Raw genomic sequence first — 17,336 nt, 5'->3', positions numbered from 1 at the left:
ACATGATCCTGCGTTGCTGCTTTGAGTGATTTGTGTAGCTGTGCAACCAGATCCCACTTTTCCAATACCACTTTTAGACGTTAGGACTAAAAATTTGACAGGGCCTGATTTTGGGTGTGAATTGGAATGTACAGTTATCCCACACGTCGGGCAGCACACGACCTTGATGCAGATGGCTCATTACAATGATGTTAGTATGTCGACCATGACTAGCTGCATGCTCGGAGGAGCGGTGAGGTGACGTGTGTCTGGTATGACACAAAGCTAGGCTCCATGTGAAAACCAGCCGGCTTTTTATAGAGGGAAGGACATTATTCATAGAATCATAAAATCCCTACAGAAGGAGGCCATTCGGCCCATTGACTCTGCACTGACAACAATCTCAGCCAGGCCCTATCCCCGGAATCCCACTTATTTACCCTGTTAATCCCCCTGACACTAAGGGGCAATTTAGCATGGCCAATCAACCTAACCCGCACATCTTTGCACTGTGGGAGGAAACCAGAGCACCTGGAGGAAACCTATGCAGACACGGGGAGGAACATGCAAACTCCACACAGATAGTGACCCAAGTCTGGAATTGAACCCGGGTCCCTGGCGCTGTGAGGCAGCAGTGCTAACCACTGTGCCACCGTGCCGCCCATTACTGCTGCATTAGGTTGTGGGTTTCTGGGAAGGCATGAAGACTACCAATGGAGCTGTACATCAGAGAGAGGGCCTGAGGTTCTCTCCCCTTGACAATTAATGACATTAGCATTAGCAAATCCCCCACCATCATCACAGGGAGAACTGGTGACCATAAATCAACTGAACTGATGGGTTTCCTTCCTGGGCATTCTTTGGCCCGTGGAGGGATGCTTGGCAGCTATATTTGCCCCTCAGGAGTCTCACGAGAATCCTCAGTCAGTAGGAACCCAATTACCCGGAATACTACTTCCTCTTCCTTACAGTCACTGGTCACCGATGGGCCAAAATCATTGCCAATGATGGCCTCTGCTGGCAGTGTGGTGCAAAGGCTGTGAGCGAGTTACCGGTGCTCCGATTGGATTGGCAGCCCTTGGGGGTAGGTCACCATCCTTAATAGGACGGGATCCCAAGAGAAAAACCTCTGGCACAGCAACATTCCAAGACATAGCTGCAAGCCAGGGCCTGAATTGTGGGTTTGGCCAGAGTAAGGAGGTGAGCACTGTTTCCACTCCATCCCCCTACTCAGACTTTATACTCGCACTGCTAACCATCTTTCATTCTATCTTTGGACCTATTGTGCTGAATTAAAAGAATTCCCTGCTCCCTTTCTGCAGATAAATCTCAGCCTCTCTGCACAGCGACATGGTCAGTGTTGAGCCAATTCTCCTTTGGTCTGCAGTGGGTGGTTGGCTTATTCTCGTGTTGGACCTCTGCAATGCCCTGGAGAGCGACAGCCGTCACAGAGACAGCTGAGAATAGAGTTGGCACAACTACAGAAATACTGTGGATGCCGGAAATAGCAATGAAAAGTGTTGAAAACCTCAGCAGCTCAAGCAGCATCTATGGAGATAAGTGGGATCTTGGACGGGATCTTGAGCCCGCTCGCTCCTTCCACGGGAATGGCAGTGCGGCTCAAAATGCGGAGAGGAAAACCGTGGTTCTCACAGAGGATTGTTCAGCTCCTTTGCGGCACCTGCTGCCTCTTCCTCTTCCGCAGCGAGCTGGCACTCACCAGGGTGGCATCCCACGAGGGGGTGGTAACGTTGGTGGGAGGGCTTCTCTTGGCGTGGGGGTAGAGTGTGTCTCACCTCTGTCACACTCCATCCAACTTCCTGGTGAGGACTTCCTCTGAGAATCGAGGTGTGGGCTTCCTGGCTGCCATCCCCTGCTGTCACTGTAGAACAAGTGCTGGGGAGCCATTTATATGGCGCTCGCCAGTGATTGCTGTGATTAAGTTGAGCTGGGGCGGCTGAATAAGAGGGAGGCCGCTGCGGTGTGGCGCTCATGTCCATAAAAGATGTGCGGGTTAGGTTGATTGGCTATGGTAAAGTGCCCCTCAGTATCAGGGTGATTAGCAGGTAAATATGTGGAGCTACGAGGATAGGGATGGTTGGGATTGTGGTCAGTGCAGACTTGACGGGCCGAATGGCTTCCTTCTACCCTGTAGGGATTCTATGATAAAAACTTTGGTTAATGAGGCTCAAGATTCGGTCTGAAATCACGCCATCGATGGGATTCACTCCATTTTTCCTCACCGGAACCAACACATTGCCAAATTCTGGTCAGATCGCCCCAGTGTTTCATAGAATCATACGTTCCCTGCTGGAGATGGTACTACAACTTGGCAGAACCCTGAGCCTTTGGGCGGTGGGGAATAAGTTAATGAGAGGGCACCAGGAAACTGTTGATGTGCAGCAGCCTCTGGAAAATAATCTCGTTAAGAGGCATCGGTAAAGGTTAATTGATGGTATGGTCTGATATATGATATGGCCATATTCCTGAGAGATTAACTCAGGCTTTTAAGTGCTGTAAATGAATGGAGAAAGTAGTGAGTGACGCAGCTTCCCGACATTGCTCGGGACGGTTTCTCAAGGCCTCCACTGACAAGCGGAAATTTTCAGACAGAAACAGGACGTCCCACTTCTCGCTAAACTCCTCTCCGGCTATATGCTATCTGTGAGTAAGCTCTGCATTGTCTAAAACATGGTTAGGTGTGAAAGGGGTTAGTGCTTTAGATCAGCTGAATTGCATGCCAAACAGGTTGGCCAGCACTGCCCACAGCTGGTAGATCCACACCAGTGGCTGGCACTGGCTGTAGGGAACACGTCTAATGGCAGGCTGGACCAAAATATTTCTCCGAGTGCCAGCTCTATCATCATTTACCACAGTTTTATGTTTCCCCAGTGTCCTACGTGCAAGAATCTTACCCCAGGGAGAGTGACTGAGATGATAGGTAAGTGTTGTGGGTGGTGGAGGGTGTATTGAAGTCAGCATTCCTACACTATCTGCACCCACTGTTTAATTCTCCTCAGCTGAACTGTGCACTCGAAGGCTTAATTTCAATTGATGAAAATCTCTTTTGTTCAGATAATCTCTTTTTTCAGTTGAAGTGTAAGCTAGTTGTGATTAGCTGAGTTGAGCTGTGTAAGGGTGAGGGGTACGGCACGGGGTCAGTCTTTTGGAGCAGGGAAGGGGAAAGTGATGTTGTACTTACAGACTGTCCTGCATTCTGACTAATCAAACATTCTGCGGTAGAGCGCAATGGAGAGCTGTTTTTTAAATTTGATTTGATTTATTATTGTCACATGTATTAGTATACAGCAAAAAGTACTGTTTCTTGCATGTCATACAGACAATTCACACCACACATGGAGAAGGAAAGAAAAGAGTGCAGAATGTAGTGTTACAGTCATAGTTAGGGTGTAGAGAAAGATCAATTTAATACAAGGTAGTTCCATTCAAAAGTCTGACAGCAGCAGGGAAGAAGTTGTTCTTGAATCGGTTGGTACGTGACCTCGGATGTTTGTATCTTTTTCCTCATGGAAGAAGGTGGAAGAGAGAATGTCCGGGGTGCGTGGGTCCTTAATTATGCTGGCTGCTTTTCCGAGGCAGCGGGAAGTGTAGACGGAGTCAATGGATGGGAGGCTAGTTTGCGCGATGGTTTGGGCTTCGTTCATGACCCTTTATCGTTTCTTGTGGTCTTGGGCAGAGCAGGAGCCATACCAAGCTGTGATACAACCAGAAAGAATGCTTTTTATGGTGCATCTGTAAAAATTGGTGAAAGTCGTAGCAGACATGCCAAATTTCCTTAGCCTTCTGAGAAAGTAGAGGTGTTGGTCGGCTTTCTTAACTATAGTGTGGGCATGGGGGGGACCAGGTCAGGCCGTTGGTGATCTGGACACCTCGAAACTTGAAGCTCCCGACCATTTCAATTGGTAAGGCTGCATTTGGAGTACTGCATACAATTCTGGTTGCCCTGTTATAGAAAGGATGTTATTAAACTGAAAAAGATTTACAAGTATGTTACCGGGACTGGAAGGTTTTGCATTCTAAGGAGAGACTGGATAGGCTGGGACTTTTATCCCTGGAGTGTAGGAGGATGAGGGATGACCTTATAGAGGTTTATAAAATCATGAGGCGTATAGATAAGGTGAATAGTCAAGGTCTTTTCCCCAGGGTAGGGGAGTCCAAAACTAGAGGGCACAGGTTTAAGGTGACAGGGGACAGATTTAAAAGGGACCTGAGGGGCAACTTTTTCACACAGAGGGTGGTTCGTATATGGGATGAGCTGCCAGAGGAGGTGGTAGAGGCGGGTATAATTATAACACTTAAAAGACATTTGGACGGGTACGTGGATAGGAAAGGTTTAGAGGGATATGAGCCAAACGCAGGCCAAAAGAGGGATTAGTTCAGTTTAGGAAACCATGGACGAGTTGGGCCGAAGGGCCTGTTTCTGAACTGTATATCTCTATAACTCTATCAACATACTGACAAATTCAGTATTCACCCTGATACCCTATTTGATTGAATAGTTTCGGTGAGGTACCACAGGACTGCTGGAATTTTAATTATCTGCAATGTCAGTGTCAGAATAAAGATGTGTAGAGGAAATGGTTGGGATTATATTCCGACCCACAGTGAAGCTAATGATAGGTTAATGTTAATGTTGTACAGGTGCAAGTGGTAGAAGCGTTTCAACAAAGTCTAATTATTAGTTGAGGAAACTGCAGTATTTCTTTTCCCCCCAAGTCTCCTCCCAGATCCAGGTAACCAAGCAACCCAGGCACTCTCCCAGGTGAGAGATTTCCACTAACAGAATATTCAGGACACTAGGCAATGCAACAGAACACCCCGCTTCTGATCGGTGTGTTTTCTCAATTAATTCAACAACTTTTAGAGATTACTCTTCCCTCAAGATTTATCTGCAGGATGTCGACAAGTGAGGTGAAATGAAGTTAGGCAGTCACAGGAAGTGAAGTGCCAGTCACCAGGGATAAGGATTCCTTGGGTAAGTTTGATCGGATATGGAAGGATATTATACCAGCTGGTGTGTTTCTGGAACAGTGCAAGTTAACCTACTGGGCAGAGGCAGTTATTAGCAAGGAAGGACACTTGAATTATTGAACATAGGAATTTGTGCAATATAGTAACAAGAGGCTCCTTCATTCTGTACCCCATTCAACTAGATTCTTGTTAAGACCATAAGATATAGGAGCAGAATTCAGCCATTTGGCCCATCGAGTCTGCTCCACCATTCGATCATGGCTGATATGTTTCTCAATTCCATTCTTCCACCTTTACCTGTAACTGTTACTAATCAAGAACTCTTAGAGTGAAGGGCAAGGCTGGTAGAAGTAGGGAACCCTGGATGACTCAGGATATTGAGATCCTGGTTGAGAAGAAGAGGGAGGCACATGACATGCATAGGCAGATGGGATCAAGTGAATCCCTTGAAGTGTATTGTGGGTGTAGGAATGGAATTAAGAGAGAATTCAGGAGGGCAAAAAGGGGACATGAGATTGTTTTTGGCAGATAAGGCAAAGGAGAATCCAAAGAGCTTCTACAAATACATAAAGGCCAAAAGAATAACTAGGGAGAGAGTAGGGCCTCTTAAGGATCAACAAGGTTATCTATGTGCGGATCCACAAGAGATGGGTGAGATCCTAAATGAATATTTCTCATCAGTATTCACTGTTGAGAAAAGCATGGATGCTAGGGAACTTGGGGAAATAAATAGTGATATCTTGAGGAGTGTACATATAACAGAGAAGGAGGTGCTGGAAGTCTTAAAGCGCATCAAGGTAAGATAAATCCCCGGGACCTGATGAAGTGTATCCCAGGACATTGTGGGAGGCTAGGGAGGAAATTGCGGGTCCCCTAGCAGAGATATTTGTATCATTAATAGTCACAGATGAGGTGATTGGAGGGTGGCAAATGTTGTGCCTTTGTTTAAAAAGGGCTGCAGGGAAAAGCCTGGGAACTACAGGCCAGTGAGCCTCACATCTGTAGTGGGTAACTTGTTGGAAGGTATTTTGAGAGACAGGATCTACAGGCATTTAGAGACACAAGGACTGATTAGGAACAGTCAGCATGGCTTTGTGAGTGGAAAATCATATCTCACAGATTTGATTGAGTTTTTTGAAGGGGTGACCAAGAAGGTAGATGAGGGCAGTGCAGTTGATGTTGTCTACATGGACTTTAGCAAGGCCTTTGACAAGGTACCGCATGATAGGTTGTTGCATAAGGTTACATCTCACGGGATCCAGGGTGAGATAGCTAAATGGATACAAAATTAGCTTGATGACAGAAGCCAGAGGGTGGTTGTAAAGGGTTGTTTTTCACACTGAAAGCCTGTGGCCAGTGATGTGCCTCAGGGATCGGTGCTGGGTCCACTGTTATTTGTCATTTATATCAATGATTTGGATGAGAATATAGGAGGCATGGTTAGTAAGTTTGCAGATGACACCAAGATTGGTGGCATAGTGGACAGTGAAGAAGGTTATCTCGGATTGCAACGGGATCTTGATCAATTGGGCCAGTGGGTTGACGAATGGCAGCTGGAGTTTAATTTAGATAAAAGCTAGGTGATGCATTTTGGTAGATTGAACCAGGGCAGGACTTACAGGGCGTTGGGGAGAGTTACAGACAAAGAGATCTAGGGAAACAGGTTCATAGTTCCTTGAAAGTGGTGAAGAAGGCATTCGGCATGCTTGGTTTCATTAGTCAGAACATTGAATACAGGAGTTGGGACGTCTTGTTGAAGTTGTACAAGACATTGGTAAGGCCACTCTTGGAATACTGTGTACAGTTCTGGTCACCCTATTATAGAAAGGATATTATTAAACTAGAAAGCGTGCAGAAAAGATTTACTAGGATGCTACCGGGACTTGATGGTTTGAGTTATAAAGAGAGCTGGATAGACTGGGACTTTTTTCTCTCGAGTATGGGAGGCTGAGGGGTGATCTTATAGAGGTCTATAAAATAATGAGGGGCATAGATCAACTAGATAGTCATTATCTTTTCCCAAAGGTAGTGGAGTCTAAAACTAGAGGGCATAGGTTTAAGGTGAGAGGGGAGAGATACAGAAGGGTCCAGAGGGGCAATATTTTCACACAGAGGAGCAAGCTGCCAGGGATAGTAGTAGAGATGGGTACAATTTTGTCTTTTAAAAAGCATTTAGACAGTTACATGGATAAGATGGGTATAGAGGGATATGGGCCAATTGGGGCAATTGGGACTAGCTTAGGGGTTTAAAAAAAGGGGCAGCATGGACAAGTTGGGCCGAAGGGCCTGTTTCCATGCTGTAAACCTCTATACTCTATAACATATTTATCTCTGTCTTAAATATACTCAATGACCTTCCCTCCACAGCCTTCTGTGGCAATGAATTCCACAGATTCATCACTCCCTGGCTGAAGAGATCCCTCTTCATCTTGGTTTTAAGGATCATCCCTTTATTCTGAGGCTGTGCCCTCAAATCCTAGTCTCTCCTACTAATGGAAACATCTTCCCCAAATCCACTCTATCCAGGCCTTTCAGTATTCTGTAAATTTCAATGAGATTCCCCCTCATCCTTCTAAACTCCATTGAATAGAGGCCCAGAGTCCTCAAACGCTCCACATACGTCAAGCCTTTCATTCCAGGGATCATTCTTGTGAACCTCCTCTGGACCCTCTCCAAGGCCTCAGATCCTTCCTTAGATATGAGGCCCAAAATTGCTCGCAATATTCCAAATGTGGTCTGACCAGAGCTTTTAAAGCCTCAGTAGTACATCCCTGCCTTTGTTGATCTATACCATGACCCCATTTGTCTACCTTGTTTATATATCACTTAACACCCTTGTACAAAAATCATATTGATATTTTTAATTAACCCTCAGCCTTCGAGGGGAGATCAAATGAGGTATTCAAGATCATAAAAGGTATGGATAAAGTGGGCGTGGGGCGGATGCTTCCTCTTGTGGGGCATTCTAGGACGAGAGGTCATAGTCTTAGGATAAGGGGTTGCAAATTTAAAACAGAGTTGAGGAGAAATTACTTCTCCCAAAGGGCTGTGAATCACTGGAATTCGCTACTCCCAAGTGCGGTGGATGCTGGGACAGTGAGTGAATTTAAGGAGGAGTTAGACAGATTTTTAATTGGTAATTGGTTGAAGGGTTATGGGGAGAAGGTAGGAAAATGGCGATGAAGAGCATATCAGCCATGATGGAATGGCAGAGTGGACTCAGTGGACCGAATGGCCTAATTCTGCTCCTATATCTTATGAACTTAGGAATTTAACAGACTTTTAGGGGAGAATGTTTCAGATTTCAGCTGAAATTAAATGAAGAAGTCGTTTCAAAATTCTGCAGCTTGTGTCCGAACCAACACCAAGTCCCATTCACCCCCATGCTCACTGACCTATGTTGCTTCCCATTTTGGCAGCACGGTGGCACAGTGGTTAGCACTGTTGCCTCACAACGCCAGGGACCCGGGTTTGATTCCGGCCTCAGAACTGTGTGAAGTCTGCAGGTTCTCCCTGTGTCTGCTTGGGTTTCCTCCGGGTGCTCTGCCTGTATCCCTCTATTGCCTCTATTGTCTCTGGATAGACACATGAACAGATGGGGAATAGAGGGATACTGGCGGTTGGTTTAGATAGGACAACATGATCGGCGCAGACTTGGAGGGTCGAAGGGCCTGTTCCTGTGCTGTACTGTTCTTTGTTCTTTGTTTCCTCCCACAGTCCAAAAGACGTGCTGTTTAGGGTGCATTGGTCATGCTAAATTCTCCCTCAGTGTACCTGAACAGGCACTGCAGTGTGGCGACTAGTGGATTTTCACAGTAACTTCATTGCAGTGTTAATGTAAGCCTTACTTGTGACACTAATAAATAAAATAAATAAGCAATACTTCAATTTTAAAATCCTCATCTTGACATTTGTAGATAGGAATTAGGAGCAGGAGTAGGCCCTTTGGCCACTCGAGCCTGCTCTGCCATTTGATGAGATCATGTTGGCCTCAACTCTACCTTCCTGTCTACCCCATAGCACCTTTGACTTCCTTATCAATTAAGAATCAATCTATCACAGCCTTAAAAATATTTAATGACCCTGCCTCAATTGCTCTCAGGGGACCAACGAGCCTTGGAGAGAAATAATTCTCCTCATCCCTGTCCAAAATGGACACCCCTTATTTTTAAACTGTGCTCCCTCATTCTAGTGTTTCCTACAAAGAGAAACGTCCTCTCCACATTCTGTGACATCTCCTCAGGATTTGATACGTTTCAGTAAGATCACCTCTTGTTAGTCTAAACTCCAATGGGTAGACGCCCAACCTGTTGAACCTTTTCGCTTAGGATAACCCCTTCATCCCAAGAAGCAGCCAAATCAATCTTGTCCAATGTGCTTCCAATTCTTCCACTTCCTTTCTTAAACAAGGAGACCAAAACTGTACAGAACTCCAGGTTCGCTGTAGTAAGACTTCCCATTTTTATATTCCATTTCCCCTGCAATAAACATTGTTCCATTTGCCTTTCTAATCTTAGAATCATAGAATCCCACAGTGCAGAAGGAGGCCATTCAGCTCATTGAGTCTGCACCAATCGCAATCCCACCCAGTCCCTATCCCCATAACCCCACGTATTACCCTGCTAGTCCCCCTGACACTAAGGGGCAATTTAGCATGGCCAATCTACCTAACCCACACATCTATTGGAGTGTGGGAGGAAACCGGACACCCGGAGGAAACCCATGCAGACACGGGGAAAACGTGCAAACTCCACACAGACAGTGACGCAAGCTGGGAATCGAACCCGGATCCCTGTGAGGCAGCAGTGCTAACCACTGTTCCACTGTGCTGCCCTAATCACTTGCTGTATCTGCACACTAACTTTTCCTGATTGATCTACCAGGACACCCAGATCCCTCTGTACTGCAGAGCTCTGCAATCAATCTCCATTTAGATAATGCTTTTCCATTCTTTCTGTCAAAATGGATAATTTCACATTTTCTCACAGTATACTCCATTTGCCATTTTATTTTTCCTCCTCACTTAACCTATTTAGAAACCTTTGCAGACTCCCCATGGACTCTTGACAACTTACTCTTCTACCTCTCTTGGTATCATCAGCAAATTTAGCTAGTGTACATTTGGTCCCTCCACCCAATCATTGACATAGATTGTAAATAATTGAGGCCCCAGTATTGATACCTGAGACACTGCACTTATTACAACTTGCCAAACCAAAAAAAGACCCATTTATCCCTATTCTCTGCTTGCTAACCAATCCTTTATCCATGCTAATATGTTTCGCCCTACACTCTGCTAGTAGCCTTTGATTTGGCACATTATCAAATGCCTTTTGATAATCCAAGTACACTACATTTACAGGTTCCCCTTTGCCCACATTGTTTGTGGCTTCCACAAAGAACTCTAATAAATGAGTCAAACCTGATTTCCCTTTTCCAAAACCATGTTGACCCTATCTAATTGCATTAAGATTGTCTAAGTGCCCTGCTCCTTAATGATAAATTTTCCCTATGACAGATGTTAGACTAACTGGTCTGTCGCTTCCTGTTTTCTTTCACCCTCTTTTCTTGAGTAGAAGAGTGAACTTCATTGAATTTCTTTGCCAAAGCTCTGTCGAATTTCCTCCCTAAACCTCTCCATCGCTCCAGTTCACTTTCCTCCTTTAGTTCAGCCTTTAAAAATCTACCTCTTTGCCCAGGTTTTTGGTCACTTGGCCAATTTTTGTGACTTGGTATCTTATTTTCTTTTATAATGCTCTTGTAAAGCACCTTGGGTTATTTACTGATGTTAAAGGAGCTATGTAAATATAATTTCCAACAACACTGAAGAAATTTGACACCATCCAGGACAAAGTAGCTGCTCCCCCCACCACTGAACACACTGTGGAAGCAGTGTGTACCGTCTACAAGATGCATTGCAGCAATTCACCAAGCCTCCTGAGGCAGCACCTACCAAATCCACCACCGCTACCATCTAGAAGAACAAAGGCAGCAGATTCATGGGAACACCACCATCAGAAAGTTCCTCTCCAAGTCACTCACCATCCTGACTTGGAAATATGTTGCCGTTTTCACTATCATTGGGTCAAAATCCTGGAATGCCTTCCCTAACAGCACTGTGGGTGTACCTATATCACATAGAATGTAACAGGTCGCTCACCACCAATGAATAATAAGTGCTGACCTAGCCAGAAACACCCACATCCCATGAATGAATAAAACTAAAAGTTGTGGAAATGGATTTTGTAGAACTGGAGGACAATGAGATTGAAGGTGATGGAGGAAAGACCTCCATGAGAGTTGAGGTTAGTGACAGTTTTGGAATCAATGGCTTGATATTCACTGGTGGTGTCAAAGGTCCAGGACAGGTGAGTTAGAGAGTTGGCATTCAGTCACCACTTAGTAGAGATCTATTCATCAGGCAACAACACTACCACCTTGTTAGCAGCTTTAATGACAATGTCAAGGTTAGACCTGAGAGAAGGTGTGGTGCTAATTGAGAGGACAGAACGTTAGATTGAACGAGGGGAGCAGAGACATTGAAGAATATTTTTTACACAACATTTTATAATGACCTAGAAGTGTCTTCATTCAAGGTTGGTGGAAGCAGAGGCGATGAATGATTACCAAATGAAACTGGATGGGCGCTTGAGAGGATTAAACTAACAGAGCTACAGTGGAGGAATGAGACTGACTGGATTGCATTACAGAGAGCTGGCCTGGACTCAATGGGCCAAATGGCCTCCTTCTTTATCATAGTTTTTGAGTTCAAGTTTATTTATTAATGCCTCAAGCAGGTTTACATTAACACGACAATGAAGTTACTGTGAAAATCTCCTAGTCACCACACTCTGGAGTCTGTTCGGATACACTGAGGGAGAATTTACCATGGCCAATGCATCTAATCAGCACATCTTTCCAACTGTGGGAGGAAACCAGAGCACCCGGAGGAAACCCACGCAGACACGGGGAGAACATGCAAGCTCCACACAGATATTGACCCAAGCCGGGAATCGAACCTGGGTCCCTGGCGCTGTGAGGCAGCAGTGCTAACCACTGTGCCACCCACATAATGATTCCAAAAGATGTTCAGCTTGTGTTGAGCTCAAACCTTACTCTTCTGGAATATGATTCTCAAAGATTAGCGTGAGTCTTTGGAACATTTTACAAGGAGCATGTATGCAATGCACGCAGTGATAACTACTAGTTGATTGTTGGATCATTGTCTGATTCCTCCAGCTTCAGGATAGTGATGACCTTTGCATCGTTACCTAATTTTGAGCATCTGACAGAAGTCTGCGTGTTGGTAAAGACCCTCTCTGGCCTGAGATGATGGCATCTGAACCTTCAGTCTTTAGTTCCAGAGCCTGCCAGCGAATGGTCTTATTTAATGTGATGTTGGTGGGCAGTCAGAAAGCAAGAAAAGCAACTCTTTTCTAACTTTCCTATCTGACTGTAATCTACGTGGATCTTGAAATTGAGGAATATTAGGGTGGCAATGCTTTCAGATCCAATGGGTGGGATTTTACGGTCTAGCTCATTCCGAAACCATAAAATCCCACCTGAGGTCAACGAACCTTTCCATTGTCCGCCCTTCGCCCACTCCAATTCCCGTGGCAGGCAGAATTCCGGCACGTATGTCATGTTTTATATTGGGGCAGGCTAGCATCAAATTTATGGAGAAATCTTTAGATTTCTTAGAATCATAGAATCCCCACTGTGCAGAAGGAGGCCATTCGGCTCATTGAGTCTGCACTGAATCAGTATCTTATCCACCCGATCTCCATAATCCTTAATCCACCTAATTTTCGCAATTTGCATGACTAAGGGGCAATTTAGCATGGCCAATCCCCCTAACCTGCACATCTTTGGACTGTGGGAGGAAATCGGAGCACCCGGAGGAAACCCATGGAGACATGGGGAGAACGTGCAGACTCCGCATAGACAGTCACCCGAGGCCAGAATCGAACCCGGGTCCCTGGAGCTCTGAGGCAGCAGTGCTAACCACTGTGCCACTGTGCCACCCAGAAGTTTCCCTTCAAAAGTTGGTGAAATCTAGGGCCTGCATGTTTATTCCTCATTGCTCTCATTTTGCAGTCTTTAGTGAATCTAAATTGCAGGAGCATGGCTACTATTTGTCATTGAATCCTTACACTGCAGAAGGGACTGTTTGGTCCATTGAATCTGCACTGACTCTCTGATAGAGTATCTTACCCAGTCCCTCATCCCATCCCCTCATGCCGACACAATTCCCATAGCTAATCCATCTAACCTACACATCTTGGGACACTAAGGGGCAATTTAGCATGGCCAATCTATCAAGCTGGCACATCTTTGGATTGTGGGAGGAAACCAGAGCACCCGGAAGAAACCCACGCAGACATGGGGAGAACATGCAAACTCCACACAGTCACCTGAGGCCAGAATTGAACCCGGGTCCCTGGCGCTGTGAGGCAGCAGTGCTAATCACTGTTCCACTGTGCCACCCTCTCTCTACAAGTGTCCAATTGTTGGTTAACCAGCAGGGTGAGTTTGCTCCCACTGTCACCCAAAAACCATCATAGTTCTCTGTGTTTGCAGGAAGTGGTCAAACCACTTACTTACTGAGTCTATGTAGCCAATCCAGCTAGCCTTCAGATAGTTCTAACATGGCTTTGGTAGTGATGCAACAGGAGGTCTGTTGAGTATAAAAACATAATGCTGTTCCCTTTGGCAAAAGACCAGTGATTATTTTCCCACTACTCAGGACTGCACACATAGGTTGAAAGATATAAAAACAAGTCTGCGAGTCTTTTCTTCATCTGGTGGAATGCAATGTTCCTGATGATTAAGTTTAAGTGTATAAAATTATGAGGGGAAGAGATAGAGTGGACAGAATAAAATAATTTTCCTTGATGGAGAATTCTAGAACCAGGAAACATAGATTCGAGACAAGTGGCAGTAGGTGTGGAGGGGACATGAGGAAGAAATAATTTGTACAGAGGGTAGTGGGTGTTTGGAATTCACTGCCCAAGTTGGTGGTGGAGGCAGAGACCCTAAACTCTTTTAAAACGTTCCTGGATCTGCATCTTTAAGTGCTGCAAGCCACAGAGCTATGGACCAGGTGCAGGAAGGTGGGATTAGAAAGGGCACCTGGGTGTCCTTGTGCTGGCATGGACAAGATGGGCTGAAGGGTCTCCTTCTGTGCTGTAACTTTTCTATGGTTCTATTAGAACCATAGAACCATAGAAAATTACAGCTCAGAAACAGGCCTTTTGGCCCTTCTTGTCTGTGCCAAACCATTTTTTGCCTGGTCCCACTGATCTGCACTTGGACCATATCCCTCCACACCCCTCTCATCCATGAACCCGTCCAAGTTTTTCTTAAATGTTAAAAGTGACCCCGCATTTACCACTTTATCCGGCAGCTCATTCCACTCTCCCACCACTCTCTGCGTGAAGAAGCCCCCCCTAATATTCCCTTTAAATTTTTCTCCTTTCACCCTTAACCCATGCCCTCTGGTTTTTTTCTCCCCTAGCCTCAGCGGAAAAAGCCTGCTTGCATTCACTCTATCTATACCCATCAAAATCTTATACACCTCTATCAAATCTCCCCTCAATCTTCTATGCTCCAGGGAATAAAGTCCCAACCTATTCAATCTCTCTCTGTAACTCAGCTTCTCAAGTCCCGGCAACATCCTTGTGAACCTTCTCTGCACTCTTTCAACCTTATTTACATCCTTCCTGTAAATAGGTGACCAAAACTGTACACAATACTCCAAATTCGGCCTCACCAATGCCTTATATAACCTTGTAAGAAGTTTAACAACACCAGGTTAAAGTCCAACAGGTTTATTTGGTAGCAAAAGCCACACAAGCTTTCGAGGCTCTGAGCCCCTTCTTCAGGTGAGTGGGAATTCTGTTCACAAACAGAACTTATAAGACACAGACTCAATTTACATGAATAATGGTTGGAATGCGAATACTTACAACTAATCCAGTCTTTAAGAAACAAAACAATGGGAGTGGAGAGAGCATCAAGACAGGCTAAAAAGATGTGTATTGTCTCCAGACAAGACAGCCAGTGAAACTCTGCAGGTCCACGCAACTGTGGGAGTTACAAATAGTGTGACATAAATTCTGATTCTAGGATCGCATGATAAAGACTCAGGAGGAAAAAAGCAGAAATATTTATGTGAAATAGTGTGACATAAACCCAATATCCCGGTTGAGGCCGTCCTTGTGTGTGCGGAACCTGGCTATCAGTTTCTGCTCCGTGACTCTGCGCTGTCGTGTGTCGCGAAGGCCGCCTTGGAGAACGCTTACCCGAATATCAGATATTCGGGTAAGCGTTCTCCAAGGCGGCCTTCGCGACACACGACAGCGCAGAGTCGCGGAGCAGAAACTGATAGCCAGGTTCCGCACACACAAGGACGGCCTCAACCGGGATATTGGGTTTATGTCACACTATTTCACATAAATATTTCTGCTTTTTTCCTCCTGAGTCTTTATCATGCGATCCTAGAATCAGAATTTATGTCACACTATTTGTAACTCCCACAGTTGCGTGGACCTGCAGAGTTTCACTGGCTGTCTTGTCTGGAGACAATACACATCTTTTTAGCCTGTCTTGATGCTCTCTCCACTCCCATTGTTTTGTTTCTTAAAGACTGGATTAGTTGTAAGTATTCGCATTCCAACCATTATTCATGTAAATTGAGTCTGTGTCTTATAAGTTCTGTTTGTGAACAGAATTCCCACTCACCTGAAGAAGGGGCTCAGAGCCTCGAAAGCTTGTGTGGCTTTTGCTACCAAATAAACCTGTTGGACTTTAACCTGGTGTTGTTAAACTTCTTACTGTGTTTACCCCAGTCCAACGCCGGCATCTCCACATTATATAACCTTACCATAACACTCAACTTTTATACTCGATACTCCGATTTATAAAGGCCAATGTACCAAAGGCACTCTTTATGACCCTATCTACCTGTGACGTCACTTTTAGGGAATTCTGTACCTGTATTCCCAGATCCCTCTGTTCAACTGCACTCTTCAGAGTCCTACCATTTACCCTGTACGTTCTACTTTGGTTTGTCCTTCCAAAGTGCAATATCTCACACTTGTCTGCGTTAAACTCCATTTGCCATTTTTCAGCCCATTTTTCTAGTTGGTCCAAATCCCTCTGCAAGCTTTGAAAACCTTCCTCACTGTCCACTACACCTCCAATCTTTGTATCATCCGCAAATTTGCTGATCCAATTTACCACATTATCATCCAGATCATTGATATAGATGACAAACAACAATGGACCCAACACCGATCCCTGCGGCACACCACTAGTCACAGGCCTCCACTCAGAGAAGCAATTCTCCACAACCACTCTCTGGCTTCTTCCATTGAGCCAGTGTCTAATCCAATTTACTACCTCCCCATGTATACCCAGCGACTGAACCTTCCTAACTAACCTCCCATGAGGGACCAGGATATATTAGTATATTATATTAGTATATTATATTATAATATATTATTATATTAGTCACATAATCTCCCACGCATTCTTTCTCATGACTCTTCGGTAGGATTTTCTGGCCCAGCTTACTGGCTGGATCTCCCAGTCCCACCAGATTGGACTAAAAACAGAAAGTTCTGTTCTGATGGTCTAGGCGATGGCCTCGTGGTATTATCGCTGGAGAATTAATCCAGAAACTCAGCTAATGTTCTGGGGACCCGGGTTTGGAATTTGGTTTCAATAAAAAATATCTGGAAAAACCCATTTGGTTCACGAATGTCCTTTAGGGAAGGAAATCTGCCGTCCTTACCTGGTCTGGCCTACATGTGACTCCAGAGCCACAGCAATGTGGTTGACTCTAAACTGCCCTCTGAACAAGGGCAACTAGGAATGGGCAATAAATGCTGGCCAGCCAGCAATGCCCATGTCCCACGAATGAATAAAAAAATACACTCAGCCGGTCTGCAGTATCTGTAGAGAGAAAGAGTTGTGTCCCTATGACCCTTCTACAGAACTGAAAGTTAATTGGACTTCGGTTGGCTCACCATCTCCGCCATGGGGGACCCATCCCACCAGGGCTGGATAGTCCTGACCAATGTGGAAGTTTGCAGCCTTTAAATGCTTGGGGTGGAATTTTCCCGTCCAGCCCGCCACGGGAATTGTATTAGGTGGGGATGGGGGGGTTAGGGGGGGGGGTCAGACCATTCAAGGGTCTGTTGACCTTGGGCGGGATTTCCCGGTTTTGGGGTGAGCGCGGCAGACAAATCCCACTCATGGTATCCGTCGATCGCATCGTCTCTCCTACTCTTCTCTGTGTTGTTGGTGTTTAGCTCTCGTAACTCAGGCTCCTTTGTTAACTGATCCAACTCCTTCCTCTT

At 45.3% G+C, this 17,336-nt stretch overlaps 1 protein-coding gene across 1 annotated transcript in view; it reads right to left on the bottom strand.

The window, feature by feature from the left end:
* lancl1 (LanC antibiotic synthetase component C-like 1 (bacterial)) overlaps nucleotides 1–17,336 on the bottom strand; it is a 683,707-nt gene that overhangs the window by 382,269 nt on the left and 284,102 nt on the right. The window lies entirely within an intron of this gene.

This window comes from Mustelus asterias, chromosome 14 (assembly GCF_964213995.1).
Source record: "Mustelus asterias chromosome 14, sMusAst1.hap1.1, whole genome shotgun sequence".
NCBI classification, from domain to species: domain Eukaryota; kingdom Metazoa; phylum Chordata; class Chondrichthyes; order Carcharhiniformes; family Triakidae; genus Mustelus; species Mustelus asterias.
Note: the sequence above shows the minus strand (reverse complement) of the source record. Positions and strands in the feature narration are given on the sequence as shown.